Source organism: Fukomys damarensis, unplaced genomic scaffold (genome assembly GCF_012274545.1).
Source record: "Fukomys damarensis isolate Sample0158 unplaced genomic scaffold, DMR_v1.0_HiC HiC_scaffold_25, whole genome shotgun sequence".
Lineage (NCBI taxonomy): Eukaryota > Metazoa > Chordata > Mammalia > Rodentia > Bathyergidae > Fukomys > Fukomys damarensis.
Genome location: NW_022900937.1, coordinates 15,782,466 through 15,795,658, shown reverse-complemented (window position 1 = coordinate 15,795,658; position 13,193 = coordinate 15,782,466). Strand labels below are relative to the sequence as shown.

General features: G+C 42.9%; 1 long non-coding RNA gene across 1 annotated transcript; it reads right to left on the bottom strand.

Moving 5' to 3' along the window:
- Window positions 1-3,607: 3,607 nt before the first annotated feature.
- On the bottom strand, window positions 3,608-11,786 carry LOC104874192. The gene is made up of 3 exons (XR_783676.2): window positions 11,399-11,786; window positions 6,499-6,614; window positions 3,608-3,838 (listed from the first exon to the last, which is right to left on the bottom strand). It is a non-coding gene; the product is annotated as an uncharacterized LOC104874192 (long non-coding RNA).
- Window positions 11,787-13,193: the final 1,407 nt, after the last annotated feature.

Here is a 13,193-nt window from a genome sequence, read left to right as displayed (position 1 = left end):
GAGGAGGCTGTTACTGCTCCCTGGGTCCCTACACTGAGGTCTGCTTGCTTATCTGCCTCAGGTCACCAGCTCAGGATCTTCCATAGCAGGAGGAGCTGGTGATGGTTAAGTACTGGGCAGGAGGAAGTTTGAAGAAGTTGCTTATCTTAAAAAGAAAAAAAGATCTAACTTCTAAAATTCTGTTTTGCAGGGCTGTTTACAAGGCCCTGGGCATGGTGGTGCACTTTTGTAATCCCCTCCACTAGTGAAGATGGGGCAGGAGGATTTGCAAATACAAGGCCAGTTTGAGCAACTTCAACCCTGTCTCAAAGTTTGAAAAAAGACTGAGGATGTAGCTCAATAGCCGTGCACTTGGCTAGCTAGCATACAGCAGACCCTGGGTTCAGTCTTTAATACTGGAAAAAATAAAGATGAGGCAGGACTTTTGGGGACTCTAAGAGGTCCCAGGGTATTCAGAGAGCTGTCACAGTCCTGGCTTTTTTTACTCAGGAGAGAGGCTACATTACTTCTGTCTTTATTTTTTGTTTTTCCTTCTTGAAAAGATAGATCACCCATTTTCTTTCAGATAGTGTGAAATTTTTGTACTTTGGTTTAGTTGAGATAGTCAATAAGGTATAGCAGAAAATTTAAGAGGTGTGCTGTGTTGCTTTTGCTTGTTAAAAAAATAAAGAATAACAATCACTTGTTTACTTATTAGGATTTTCTTCTCACTTACCTGAGAAGGTGGACAGGATTGTGCTGCAGGAAATAAGTGTAAACTGCAGGGCTGAGAGAAGGTGTTACGTGTGGCAGTTTGCTGTCCTGGGTTTGATTTCTAAAAAGTTTGAGTTTCTTGCAGGGATCTTTCTGCAGGAAGAAGAGGTTAAGCATCCTAGGGCAGGGAGAGTAAAAGCAGTGAGAGGGAAGGGGACAGTCTTTGAGCCAGAGGGGAGAGAGGACTGTAGAATTTGTGACTCTTGGAGACCTATAGCTAATTTCATTTAGCCTAGGGGAACAGAAGGACCCCAGAGGGGACCAGCAGTCCTCTGGTATCTAGATCTATTAGAGATACTAGACCTTAAATCTTGGGGATTTTATTGTGTGTATGTCACTTCTGGGCAATAAAATTTTGTATGAGATGGCACATGCCTCCCGGCTACTTAAGAGGATGAGGCAGGAGGATTCAAAGTTTGAGGCCAGTTAGGGCGATTTAGTGAGACTTTGTCTCAAAACGAAAAACAAGAAAAGGGCTGGGGAAATAGCTCAGTGGTAGAGCCCCTGGGTTCAATCACCAGTACCCCCCCAAAAAAAGTTATTTATGGAAATAGAGGAAGTTTGATAGATTTGGCAATAGTTGACCAACACTTGAATTAGAATATCACCAAGTAACGATCCTCAATAAACTAACAGATATAGACATTAGGTGTGAGTGGCTGTTAACTTCGTGAAAAGGGAGAAGATTGGGCCCCTCCTAAGGTATTGGTGGAGAACCCACGGCACATGTGCAGCAAGCTGTTACATTGAAAGCTCTAATAGGCTTGCCATCACTGTCCTAAGGTCTTGCTAATGTGTTCTCCTGGCAAAAGACCAAACCTGAATCGAATCCAACCTGAACAAAGCTACAGATTTTTAGGAAATGCACAGGACAGAGAAGTATGCTGAACTGCACGGACAGTACACAATGAGCAAGCAAAATCTAGTCTGTGGAAAGGTGTACAGGTTAAAAGGATTCCTCAGCAGATTGGGTAAAGGGATAGAGGTGGAAATATGGGTTGAAAGAAATTTAGGTATATTTTATTTGGAGACTGGGAAGGGCTGAATCCCAGTTTAGAGATGCCCATTTGCATGATTATATTAGTGAGCTTTTTTGGTTCTGTTTTAGAGGCAGGTTCTCACTGTGAGGCCCAGGCTGGCCTTGAATTTGCAGCGATCCTCTTGCCTCAGCCTCCTGAGTGTTGGGATTACAGGCATGCACCACGACAATGATGTTGCCTGACCCACACTCAAGCCATTTCTGAAGCTTAATATATCCATGGAATTGTCAGCTGTATGAATCATCAGTGTCTCGTTTTATTTCACAGCTTTAGTTTGCAAACAGAAGCATATATATCCGTAAATCTGTAGATCCCCAAAAGGCTGGCGAATATTTCTCAAGGAACAGCGTAGTAATTCACGCTGGCTGCCACATACCCGCAAACTTGTTCATTTTCATTCCCTTGGTGCCCTTGAAAGCTTTGTTCCTAATGATGGGGTTCAGTGTTCTTCACTGAGGCTCTCAGTTCTTTCTGACCTTGCTGGAGGGTCAGCCTCACTCAGCGAGGGAGGAGACAGGAAAGAATGTTTTGCTCAAGATAAATAAAAATCTTGTCATGTGGAACAAGGGCACATTCATGGGGTACATCTGAGGCCCAGGGGAAGTAAGAAGCAGCCACGCATTTCAGAATGCTTTATTTATTCATCACATATTTATTGATTGATTCTAGGCCCTGAAAAAGACAGCTCCAGTCTCAGCTCTCAGGAGCTCGGGGACTGTGTATCCACAAGTGGGAAAAATGGCTTCCCTCTGCCCTGGGCAGACAGAAGGCGGTATCTGTTAAAGGAAGGTGAAAGGTGAGGAAAAGAGAAGTTGAGAGTTCCTCTTGTTTCACTAGTACTTTCAGATTTTGGTAATGCTTTTGCCTTATCTCTCCCAGATAAGAAAGTGGGCCTTGTTTTGTATCCTAGACTTTTTTATTTAGCCAGAATCTGGGTCTGTAATTCAGTCTGGCCTTAAACTCACTATCTAACTATTGCAGATAGATAAGTTAATTAGATATCTTGTAGGCAGTTAGTCAGGGCCAGCCCACGAGCCAACATGGAGGACAATCAAGACACATTCTCTGAAGGCCAGGATTGTAAAAGGAGAGAAACTGCTATGCCCTTGTGCTTCCCCAGGGGATAAATAGCAGTGATTAATATTCTAAACAGGTTTCAATCACCTGGGTCGGGTCTTAGCTCAGCCTTTCCAGGGAATATCCCTGACCCCACCCTTACTGAAAATCCTTGTACCCTTGCTATGTGACTTGCTCCCCCATTTGACCCTCACTTAATCAATATTACCTAGCTGACTGTACTTGTAATCTTATTGGTTGGTCATGGTTTTGCCCCACCTCAAGCCCCAAGTGTAATTTCCCACTGGGTCTTATAGTTTTGTCCCACTCTGTACCCACCTCACCCCATGGCTTTCCTGTATAAAACATCTTGGAGAAGTGGGGTGAGTGGGCCACCCACTGTCTGGTCCCCCTTCTGTCTCTCTTAGACAGAAGCTCTTTCCCTCAATAATTTTTTCCTACTCTTAACCTACGTTATTCCTGGAATTCATTCTTTGATTTTAGAGAGCACAGACTCATGTTTCGGATATCTAGCAGATTTGGGAGTTACATCCCTTCCCCCTGTATCATAACCCAGGCTGGCCTCAAACTCATGGCAGTCCTCCTGCTTCAGCCTCCCAGTTACAGGCATGTACCACAGAACCCAACCTTATTTGAAGTGTTTGAATCCCTCCCTTGCTGCTTATTAGCAGGTAATCAGCATAAAGTCTTTCTGAATTCTCAGCCTCCATCCATATATATACATAATGCAGGGAAAGCATCCACTTTATTGGTAGTTCAGGGAGCAAAAGACATTAATGTACTGTGGATAAATAGCTCAGCATAAAGCCCAAGGCACACTGGTTTTTGTGTCAGTTCCTTTGCTTGATTGAATGATTCAAGCTGTTTGACAGTGTTCAGGTCAAAGAGATAAAAAACTTCAAATGGTCTTTTAGATCAGTTTTACAGAGAGGCTTTTTTTGGGGGGTGGTAGTGGTGGAGGTTCTATCCTGTATGGAAAAACAATAAGAAATCTGATCAACTCTCATTCATTTGATATTCCACGGTCACATTTCTCAATTTCCTACTTTTAATTTATTCATAGTATTTCTCTTATTGGCCTGTTTTAATCCTTACTAAATCATATCCTAGCTGCCCACTTTGATGCCAGAGATAGGAGTCTAGGAGTTCTTCTCTTTCATTTGTTGTTGCTCTTGCTTTCCCAAAGCTTCTACTGTTTAAGGTAATCATGAAATACAGGGAGTTTCCTTTTCTGGGCAACAGATAATTAAAAATAATAATGTGTTGAGTGCTGGCTGTGGGTCAGGGAAAGGGACTATGCATCTTACATGGATTCTTTCTTTCTTTTGAGACAGGACTTTGACTTGAGTTCACTATGTAGCCCAGACTAGCCTGGAACTCTTGATGATTTTTCTGCCTCAGCCTCCTGAATGCTGGGATTACAGGCACGCACCATATCCAGCAAGTTGTTTAATCCTTACAATAACCTGTCATTGGGATTATCTCAGGTTTATAGAACCTTATAGCTTTGTTTTGATGATTTATTGAAATGTTCAGAAAGTGCTTAGGGAGGAGTACAGTTCAGTAGGACAATGCTTGTGTAGCATGAACAAGGTCCTGGGTTCAATCCCCAGCACCGAGATTCAATAGATGTCAGCTATCATGGCTACTATTATTTTTCAGTAGGAAACAGAGGCTCAGGATGGTTAAAATATTCTTCTAAAGTCACCTAGCTAGAAGGGTGAAGAAGGATCCTAGATTCCACAGCCCTTAAATCAATATGAGAAATCTGCAATGTTTTACAACATCTTCATTGAAACACCAAAACATTAACCAACTCAAGCAATGCCATAAAAATTTCAACCCCATTTTAACTTGATGGTCTAGCAAATGTTACTACAATTTGGGGCCAACTTCCCCCTAACTTGGATGATCAGCTGCTTGTACTGATGCCGACTTCTGACCTTATTCATTCCCCACAGCTTAGATTATCTTCTACTTGTTCTCAAACGCTGTGATGTGTTCTGCCCTCCCTGAGACTGATGGACAAGCACTGAGCCATGCCTAGCCAGTCTGCATTTCCCCCCAGAGTTTTTCAAACTTGAAGAGAGTTAGCCCTTTTTGTTGGATGTGGTGATGCACTCCTGCAATCCCAGTTACTCAGGTGGCTGAGGTAGGAGGATTGCAAGTTCGAGGCCAGCCTGGGCAATTTAGTGAAAACTTGTTTCAAAATACAAAAGGGAAAAGCACCATGGTTGAGCACCCATAGGTTGTACTACTGTTATGCTTGTGTCTAGATGTTCCCTCAAAGCCTCCTGCAGTCATTGCTGGGCTTTTTCAGAGGTGGCTGGATCTAGAACGTGTGGTGCTGGGATTAAGGGTGTGTGACTACTAAATTAGTTCATTGATCGGCTTGGTGCCCCCCCCCAGCCTGGTATCCTAGATAGAATATAAAAGGAACAGAAAGAAGCTGCAAATCCTGACACACTTTCACGCATGCGGTTCTGTCTGCTTAGACTTGTAGCTTAGTGCCTTCTGCCTTCTGCTCACCATGAACTGTTTCTCCTCCACAATGCTGGTCTGCCATACCACCTCACCTTGGAGCCAGCCAATTATGGACTGAAATCTCTACAAAATGTGAGCTAAATAAACCTTTTATCCTTTAAATTTGGGTGTTAGTGCTAGGTGTTGGGGGGCACATCTTTAATCCAAATATTTCAGAAGCTGAGGCAAGAGGATCACAAGTTTGAGGCCAGCATCAGCTATGTAGTGATTTCAAAGCTAGCTGGGACTACATAGTGAGACTCTGCCTCAGAAACAAAACAAACAAAAACCCCAAACAACCAAAAAACAAAGAGTGCTTATCTCTTCCTAGAGATGGAAGTAGTAAGATGTAAAGTTCCCAAAGCTGCAGTTCACTGCCCCACTTGTTTGATTGTTTAGCCCCTTTTTTGGATTTCCTGAACTAAATTTTCCCTTTCCCTTTTATCTTATCAAGTTCAGGTTGAGTTTCTGTCACTTGCAAGCAGGAGTATTAGGTAACAAGAGCACCACAAAGCCACAGCTCAGCTGGAATATCTGCAAATCCTGACACACTTTCACATATGTGGTTCTGTCTACTTAGAATGCTCCCCATTCTCACATGTCCACCATCAACCATTCAGTCTTCAAGATCCCACTTATTAACCATCTCTGAACTAATTAACTTGCTGGAATTCAAATATCCCTGTTGTAAGCCCTGCAATTGTTTAAAAGGAGGATAAAGGAAAAATTTTGTTGTTTATCTTCTTACTGCTATCATGGTGCGAGGCATGGACAGTGCTCTATGAATGTTAGTTCCCTCCTTCTTGCTTTTCTTTTCATGTGGCCATTCCCACCCCTGTAGGTCTCTCTCTTGTTTTTTTAAATTCCCTAGGATCAACATTCTTTTCCCTGCTGCTGAGTGACAAAATGTTCCTCTGTGTCCAGTCTAGAGTTATGTCTAGTTTGTGTTTACAAACTGCTGTAAAATAATGTATTTAAAAATGGCTATTGCATTGTAGGCTTAAGGAATAGCTCTTAGAGGAAGTTTTTATTTGTTTAGATGGTAAGCTGTCTTATTGTACATTGGTGATATTTCATTTAGGATACAGATTCTAAATAGGAATACCTGTCAGGTTTGCATTTAGCAAGTAGAAACTCTATTTCCAAAAGAACGACATGCCAATCTTGCCTTCTATTTTCAGTATACTGCTTCCCTTCAAATCTCTTTGGCAGATCAATTATCTGTTAGCGAGAAAGGAGGTAATAAATGTGTTCTCTTATATGTAGATGCATTTATCAAAAAATTTAGGCAACTTTTGGTTTGAAGATTAGTGCTTTGAGAATACATTGTTACAGAATATGTAACTTTGTATATTTAGCCATGATTTCCCTCTCTAATTCTGCCACCTAGATGAAGTTCTTTCTTTCCAGCAATCCCTTCTCTTTCTTAAGTTCCAAGAACATTTATTTTTTGTGCATCTTCTTTTAATCTGTACAATATTAATTTGTACGGATGGCTATTTATGTGCGAATCTATTTTCTAAAATTAAGTTTTGAGCCGGGGATTTAGCTCAGTGGTTCTGTCGCCTGCCTCATAAGTGCAAGGTCCTGAGTTTGCTCCCCAGTACCAAAATAATAATAATTTTAATTGGCCCATGGGCTTGGGCAATTTCAGATTTTACCTGTACAGAGAGAAAATTGCAATGGTTGCACTCTATATTAGAATCTATAAAATTAGCTCATATCAAGCTATATAAAACATCCTGCCTTTCCTTGATAGCCTGCTTCTCTGGAGGAGCTGCAGCAGAAACAAGTTTCAGAAGTAGGGCACCTAATTTTACAATTTTGTTTGTATAACCAATAACAAATACAGAGGGATAGAATCTACTCAACAGATAGAGGGATACAGTTATTAATTATTTAGCTTCTTTTCATGGTTATTTATCTCTATCTTTAGTTTTCAGACATCTCCCCCAGTGGGCATGGACGTACTCTGCACAGTCCGTAATTATAGCATTGTATATCATACACAGTGTCATTCAGTAAATGTGAGAATGAGTGATACACTCACTTGGAGTTACTTTGTAAGGAACAAGGTGACAAACAGACTGATAATAGCTATCTTGGGCTGGGGATGTAATTCAGTGATAGAGTGTGTGCCTAGGATGCATGATCTCCACCACAAGGAGGAGGCTAGGGAGTCTTTTTTTGTAAATAGCAGAGTATAAATAAACCGTAAATTTAAAAAAGGTATTATTGTCATGCTTTGCAAATGTTTTTTGGACTCTGATCAGCAGTATTACCTAGATCAGAAAGACTGGCTGAATGGAATTATTGGGGACTAAGCTTGTGAGGTGGAATTCTTGCTACTCTTCGGGTGTTGAAACACAAGCTGTTAAGAACAAAATGTTTTTAATTAAGATACCACTGATTTTTCCCTCCATTAATCCTTGAAAGCTAATGGGTGTATATAATGATGCTGTATCAAAGACTCTTTTCTAGTGGTTTAGATGTGAGTTTTATTAGAACAAAGCAGAATTCACAGCCCATAACAGAGCAATTTGTTGAAGTTATTTTGGAGTTGATTTAGGAATAACAGAAAATCATGAAATGGGCTGGACCCTCATATGTGTTATTCTTCTGAACCTCCTCTAAAAAGTTTTTCATCTCTCTTTACCCTTCTTCTAGCTAGCTCCTTCCTCCTGTACTCTTATCATTTGTACTCTTCTGACACAGTATTATAGTTATGTTTTCTTCCTATTTCCGCCGATTAGATCATAAGCACCTTGAGGGCTTGGCACTAAAGTTGTTCAGTGGTATATTTTGTGTCTTGCACAGCACCTATCTCATGACAGGCATTCAACAAAGATCTGGTGGGCTGGGGGTTTGGCTCAGTGGTTCCGCCACCTGCCTCACAAATGCAAGGTCCTGAGTTCGATCTCCAGTACCAAAACAAAACAAAGAAACACAAAGATCTCGCAGGGGAATGCATGATCATACTTCACATTTATGTAAGTGCTTTACGCTTATAAAATACTTCACTTTGTCATTTGACTCTCTAATACTCTCACAGCAAGCAGAAGATCCATTTACCACTCCTATTTAGAGGTGTGAGAATGGGCTAAGAAATGCTGTGTAACTTGAGGGCCCAGAGGCTGCAATTTCAGAAGACACAAGGATCCCCCTTTGTGAATTCCTGCTGTGCAGCTCTTCTGTTTTCAGAACTATTTGTCTCCTGAGCCAAGTGACAAGGGCAGAACAAACTTATTCCCTCAGTCATTTTGACTGCTCCAGGCTAGGCCTCCAGACTTTTCTGCTGCATTCTTTCCCTTCTAACGTAGCAATGATGTTTACTTAGGAGCTACGTATTTCCTGTATGTGGGTAAAAGATGAAAAATATTCTTCTGTTGAATCTCTAGTTTCTCTGCCTGGATTGGGACTACAGAATGTGGCATTGAGGTAGGATAGAAGAAATAAAGGTAGAAAGAAAACAGATAAGGAAATTGTAATTTTACAATTATACTTTTAAGCAAACTGAAGTTTCAAGATACAAAGTCACCCAAGATTACAATGCTGTTTTCATTCCAGGCCTTCTAAGTCTTTCACTCCTAATTCCTAAGAGTCTTTAAAATCAAATAAGTATGTATGTTGGGCCTGTGCTTTTCTTCCACACTATAAATTCACAAATCCCACAGATTTTTTACCCCCAAGGAAATAGCACCACTAATTGGAGTACTGTATCTCCAAACTTCAAATACATGCACATGGTCTGCATTTTAACACAGGCCAGGAAAGGGTGGCCTGCTACCAGGTATACACATTCTCAATCATCTGTCTTGTTTTTTTTTTTTCTTCTGGTTTCAGGGGTTGAACTCAGAACCCTGCACTTGCAAGGCAGGTGCAGTGCCACTGAGCTAAATTCCAGGGCTCAATAATCTACTTGAAGACACCTCCAAGAACACAAAAGTACCTCCAACTAAGACGGTAGTATCCCTAACATTCGAGTGCCCACACTCCCCTCCCAAGTGTGTACTTCTTTGATTTTACGTAATAAATCTGCTTATGCCTCTCACCAATGAGTCCTGCAATTTCATAAAGACTCAAGAATGTGGGGCTAGGGATTTAGCTCAGTGGTTCTGTTGCCTGCCTCGCAAGTGCCAAGGACACAAGTTCCCCCCCCAAAAAAAGTCAAGAATGTGTTCTGTGGGTGTGTCGAGGAGCATGAGTTGAGATCCCTAGCTCCTCTTTGGGGGGGATTTCCTTGGGTCCCATCTGGTGAGTGTGAGACGGAGGTGGCTTTACTTTGTCATTTGACTCTCTAATACTCTCACAGCAAGCAGAAATCCATGTACCACTCCTATTTAGAGGTGTGAGAATTGGCTAATGCTGCATAACTTGAGGGTCCAGAGGCTGCAATTTCAGAAGACACAAGGATCCCCCTTTGTGAATTCCTGCTGTGCAGCTCTTCCGTTTTCAGAGCTGTTTGTCTCCTGAGCCAAGTGACAAGAGCAGAGCAAACTTATTCCTTCAGTCCTTTTGACTGCTCCAGGCTAGGCCTCCAGACTGGTGACAGTGGGAGATGGAGGTGACTTTACTTTGTCATTTGACTCTCTAATACTCTCACAGCATGTGAGAGCCATGTGTGAGGGGAGGAAGATGTGGCTTTGGTGTGGCCAGATTATGTTGTTGAGAGGACCACTAGGACAAAGGCCTGTGATGCTGAGGCTGTGGCCTTGAGATTCCTCCCTCCACTTCTATCTCCAACACTTTCTCTAAATGTTAGGGAATTGATCATGTTAAAGTATGCTGTGACGCCGCCTCACAGGCTGCATTCTCCTGGTACATCTTGGCTCCTAAAATGACCTCATGCCCTTATCTCTGGTTTCCCTCCCCGCCAAGGCCACAGTGGTCCAGGAAAGTTGAAACCTGTTTCTGCAGGGCTGGATCCATAAAAAGCAACCTGGCCTGTGATAGGTTAAAAGTAGCTCACTCCTCATAAATAAGCAATAGCCCACCCCAAAACTGATAAAAGGACCTTCCTTTCTTTGTTCTTCTCTCTCCTTCTGCTTCTTCTTCCTCTCTCTCTCTCTCTCTCCCTCTCTCTCTGCCTTCCTGCCTCCTGCTCGCCTCCCTACAATAAAGATCTCCTGCCGGACCTCTCGGTGCGTGAGTGGCCTAATTGGGAAGGGGCACCCGAAAGGGCACGCGAACCCTTTCACTAAGGGTGATCCAGACAAAATGGAATGGCAGAGTTGGGAAAAAGATGTTGACTACAAGGCTCCAGAAGACGTATGAAAGAGTGATATGGTCCAGGTGAAGGTGGGGAGTAATCAGGGCTTATTTGATGACATTAACTTTAATTAATAATTATATGCAGCTGGACTCTTATGTAGTTGGTTCTCTTCTGCACACAGCCTTGATGCTTGAAGCTACAGAGAGGACAAAGGAGGGAATCTTTCAATCGGCCTTAAAAACTCTGCACCTTTTCTTTCTTTCCTTCTTTCTTGCTTTCTCTCGCTCTTTCCTTCCTTCCTTCTTTCCTTTCTTCCTTACTTTTTTTTGGACTAGGGATTGAACTCAGGACCTTGCACTTTTGAGGCAGGTACAGTGCCACTGAGCTAAATCCCCACCCCCTTTGCAACTTGTCTTGAAAGAGAATGGACAGAAGGAGTACACTTCAGTTTTAGACTTCAAGAAAAACAATGTCATGGGTGTTGGTAGTGGCACAGATGACTACATCATCAAGAAGTTAAATGAGGATGACAAGGGGGGCTTGGGGTGTAATTTAGTGATAGAAGCAATGCTTAACGTGTGCAAGGCCCCGGGCTCAACCCCCATGACAGCAAACAAAACAAAACAAGAGGGCTTGCTGGTCTTAAGTCAGCTTCACATATATACACAATACGCAGATCATAAAGCACTATCAACTATGATATCATCTCTCCATCTATACCTGTTTTCTCACATCTGGTTTTTTAGAAATAGGTACACATTTTATAAATAGAAACTTAACACCTAAGACCTACCTTTTGTTCTTCTAATGAGATGAGTCTTGCTGTGTTACCCAGGCCAGTCTTGGATTCACCAGTTCAAGTAATCCTACCTCAGCCATCTTGAGAAGTCAAGATTATACGTGTGTACCACCATGTCAAGACCAACCATTTAAGGACTTTTTTTCCATCTGTAGTACTGGGGCTTGAACCCAGGGCGTTTGCACTGAGCATATGTCCAGCCTTTTAAAATTTGTTTTTTGTTTGAGACATAGTCTCCCTAAGTCATAAAGTTGCCTTGAACTCATTGGGTAGCTCAGGCTGGCCTTGAACTTGTGGCAATCCTCCTGCCTCAGCCTTCCAGACTGCTAAGATTACAGGAATGAGCCATCATACCTAGCCTTAGTGAGTACTTCATGGATGCCAGGACCTTCACATATATTTTATTTCTCAAAGGAACAGTATAATAATATCAGAAATTGGCCGATAAGGAACTAAGGTTCAAAAAGGTTAAGTAACTTGCCCAGGGTAATGTACTTGGTGAGATTCTAAAATTTTCACTAGTGTCTGACAGTGAAGCACAGTATCTCTTAACTCTCGGACTAAATTGCCTTAATGATACACATATATATCTTATTTAACCATGGGCAAGGGCTCCCTCTTCTGCCTCACCACGGCTTTTTACATTAAGGACACATGGTTTGTGCATTATTTGGGCCTTCCTGTTATGACGGAGACCACCCTGATTGAGCTGCACATTCATAGATTGGTTTTTCATATTCAAAGTCTGATTGTGCGTGTTAGCCCACAATGGTTGCCTGAACAGCCAGCAGTTGGTGCGTGGGAAAGGAACAACTCCTCACATCACTGGTAACAGCAGAGGTCTCAGTGATCCGTGACGCTGTGGCGTCCTGGATGGCAAGACAATAGTGCAGCTGAGGGCAGCAGGACTCCTACACAAAACTCCTACAGAGGCAGAAATTCATCTATGGGAAGAACAAATTTCCCATTAATCAATGATCTGGTCCTGCTAGGATGCCTCTTTCCCTTTGTTGCTAAGACCCTGCTTGCGTCAGAGCTCTCCACTCCACTGTTCCGTGCACCGCCCTCTGCCCCTCCGAGAAGCAGTGTGTTCAATAAATAGTGGCAAACTCCAGGAGACAGTTTCTGATAAGAGCTCTGACCGTCCTGGGATCACCATGTATGTAGTAAAGATCTTGTCTTGTCTTTTATTATCCAGCTGCCCTACCCTTGGTGAGGTGATTGGAGATCTGATCAGCCTTCAATATTCTTATGTCCCTGGAGGGTAAAGACCTGCTCCATATTTTGTCCCCATATCTTCACATCAGTCACATAAATTAATGTGCAGAATATTCTAACAAAGGACACCAGGAAGGTGGTCAGCAAAGTTGACGGCCAGGAGTAAAAACAGGTTAGGGATATTCATTCAACAGTTTAAGAACCACCTGGACCCAGGTTAAGCACTGTGGATAAGATGCCCACGCGACAGTGTCTGTCTCCTCACGAGGAGGCCTCGCTGTAGAGAGCGAGGTCAGGACCAAGGATATAAATCACCCACAGGACGTTTTACTTTAGCGAGTCTAAGCTCTGTGTTCCCGCAGCTCCCGAAGACGCGCTACCAGGGCGCAAGTGGGACAGGCGCACGGCGCCGCAGCGACTGAACTGACCGACCAGGGACGAGCCCGGCCGCCACTCGCGATAAAGGGCGCGGAGCCCGGTGCGCCGCCGAGATAAAGGGGTGTGGCCACGCTGCTTCAGTTGCGGCTCTTCCCGCGTCCCTTCGTCCCGCAGCACCCGGAAGCCGGGCTTT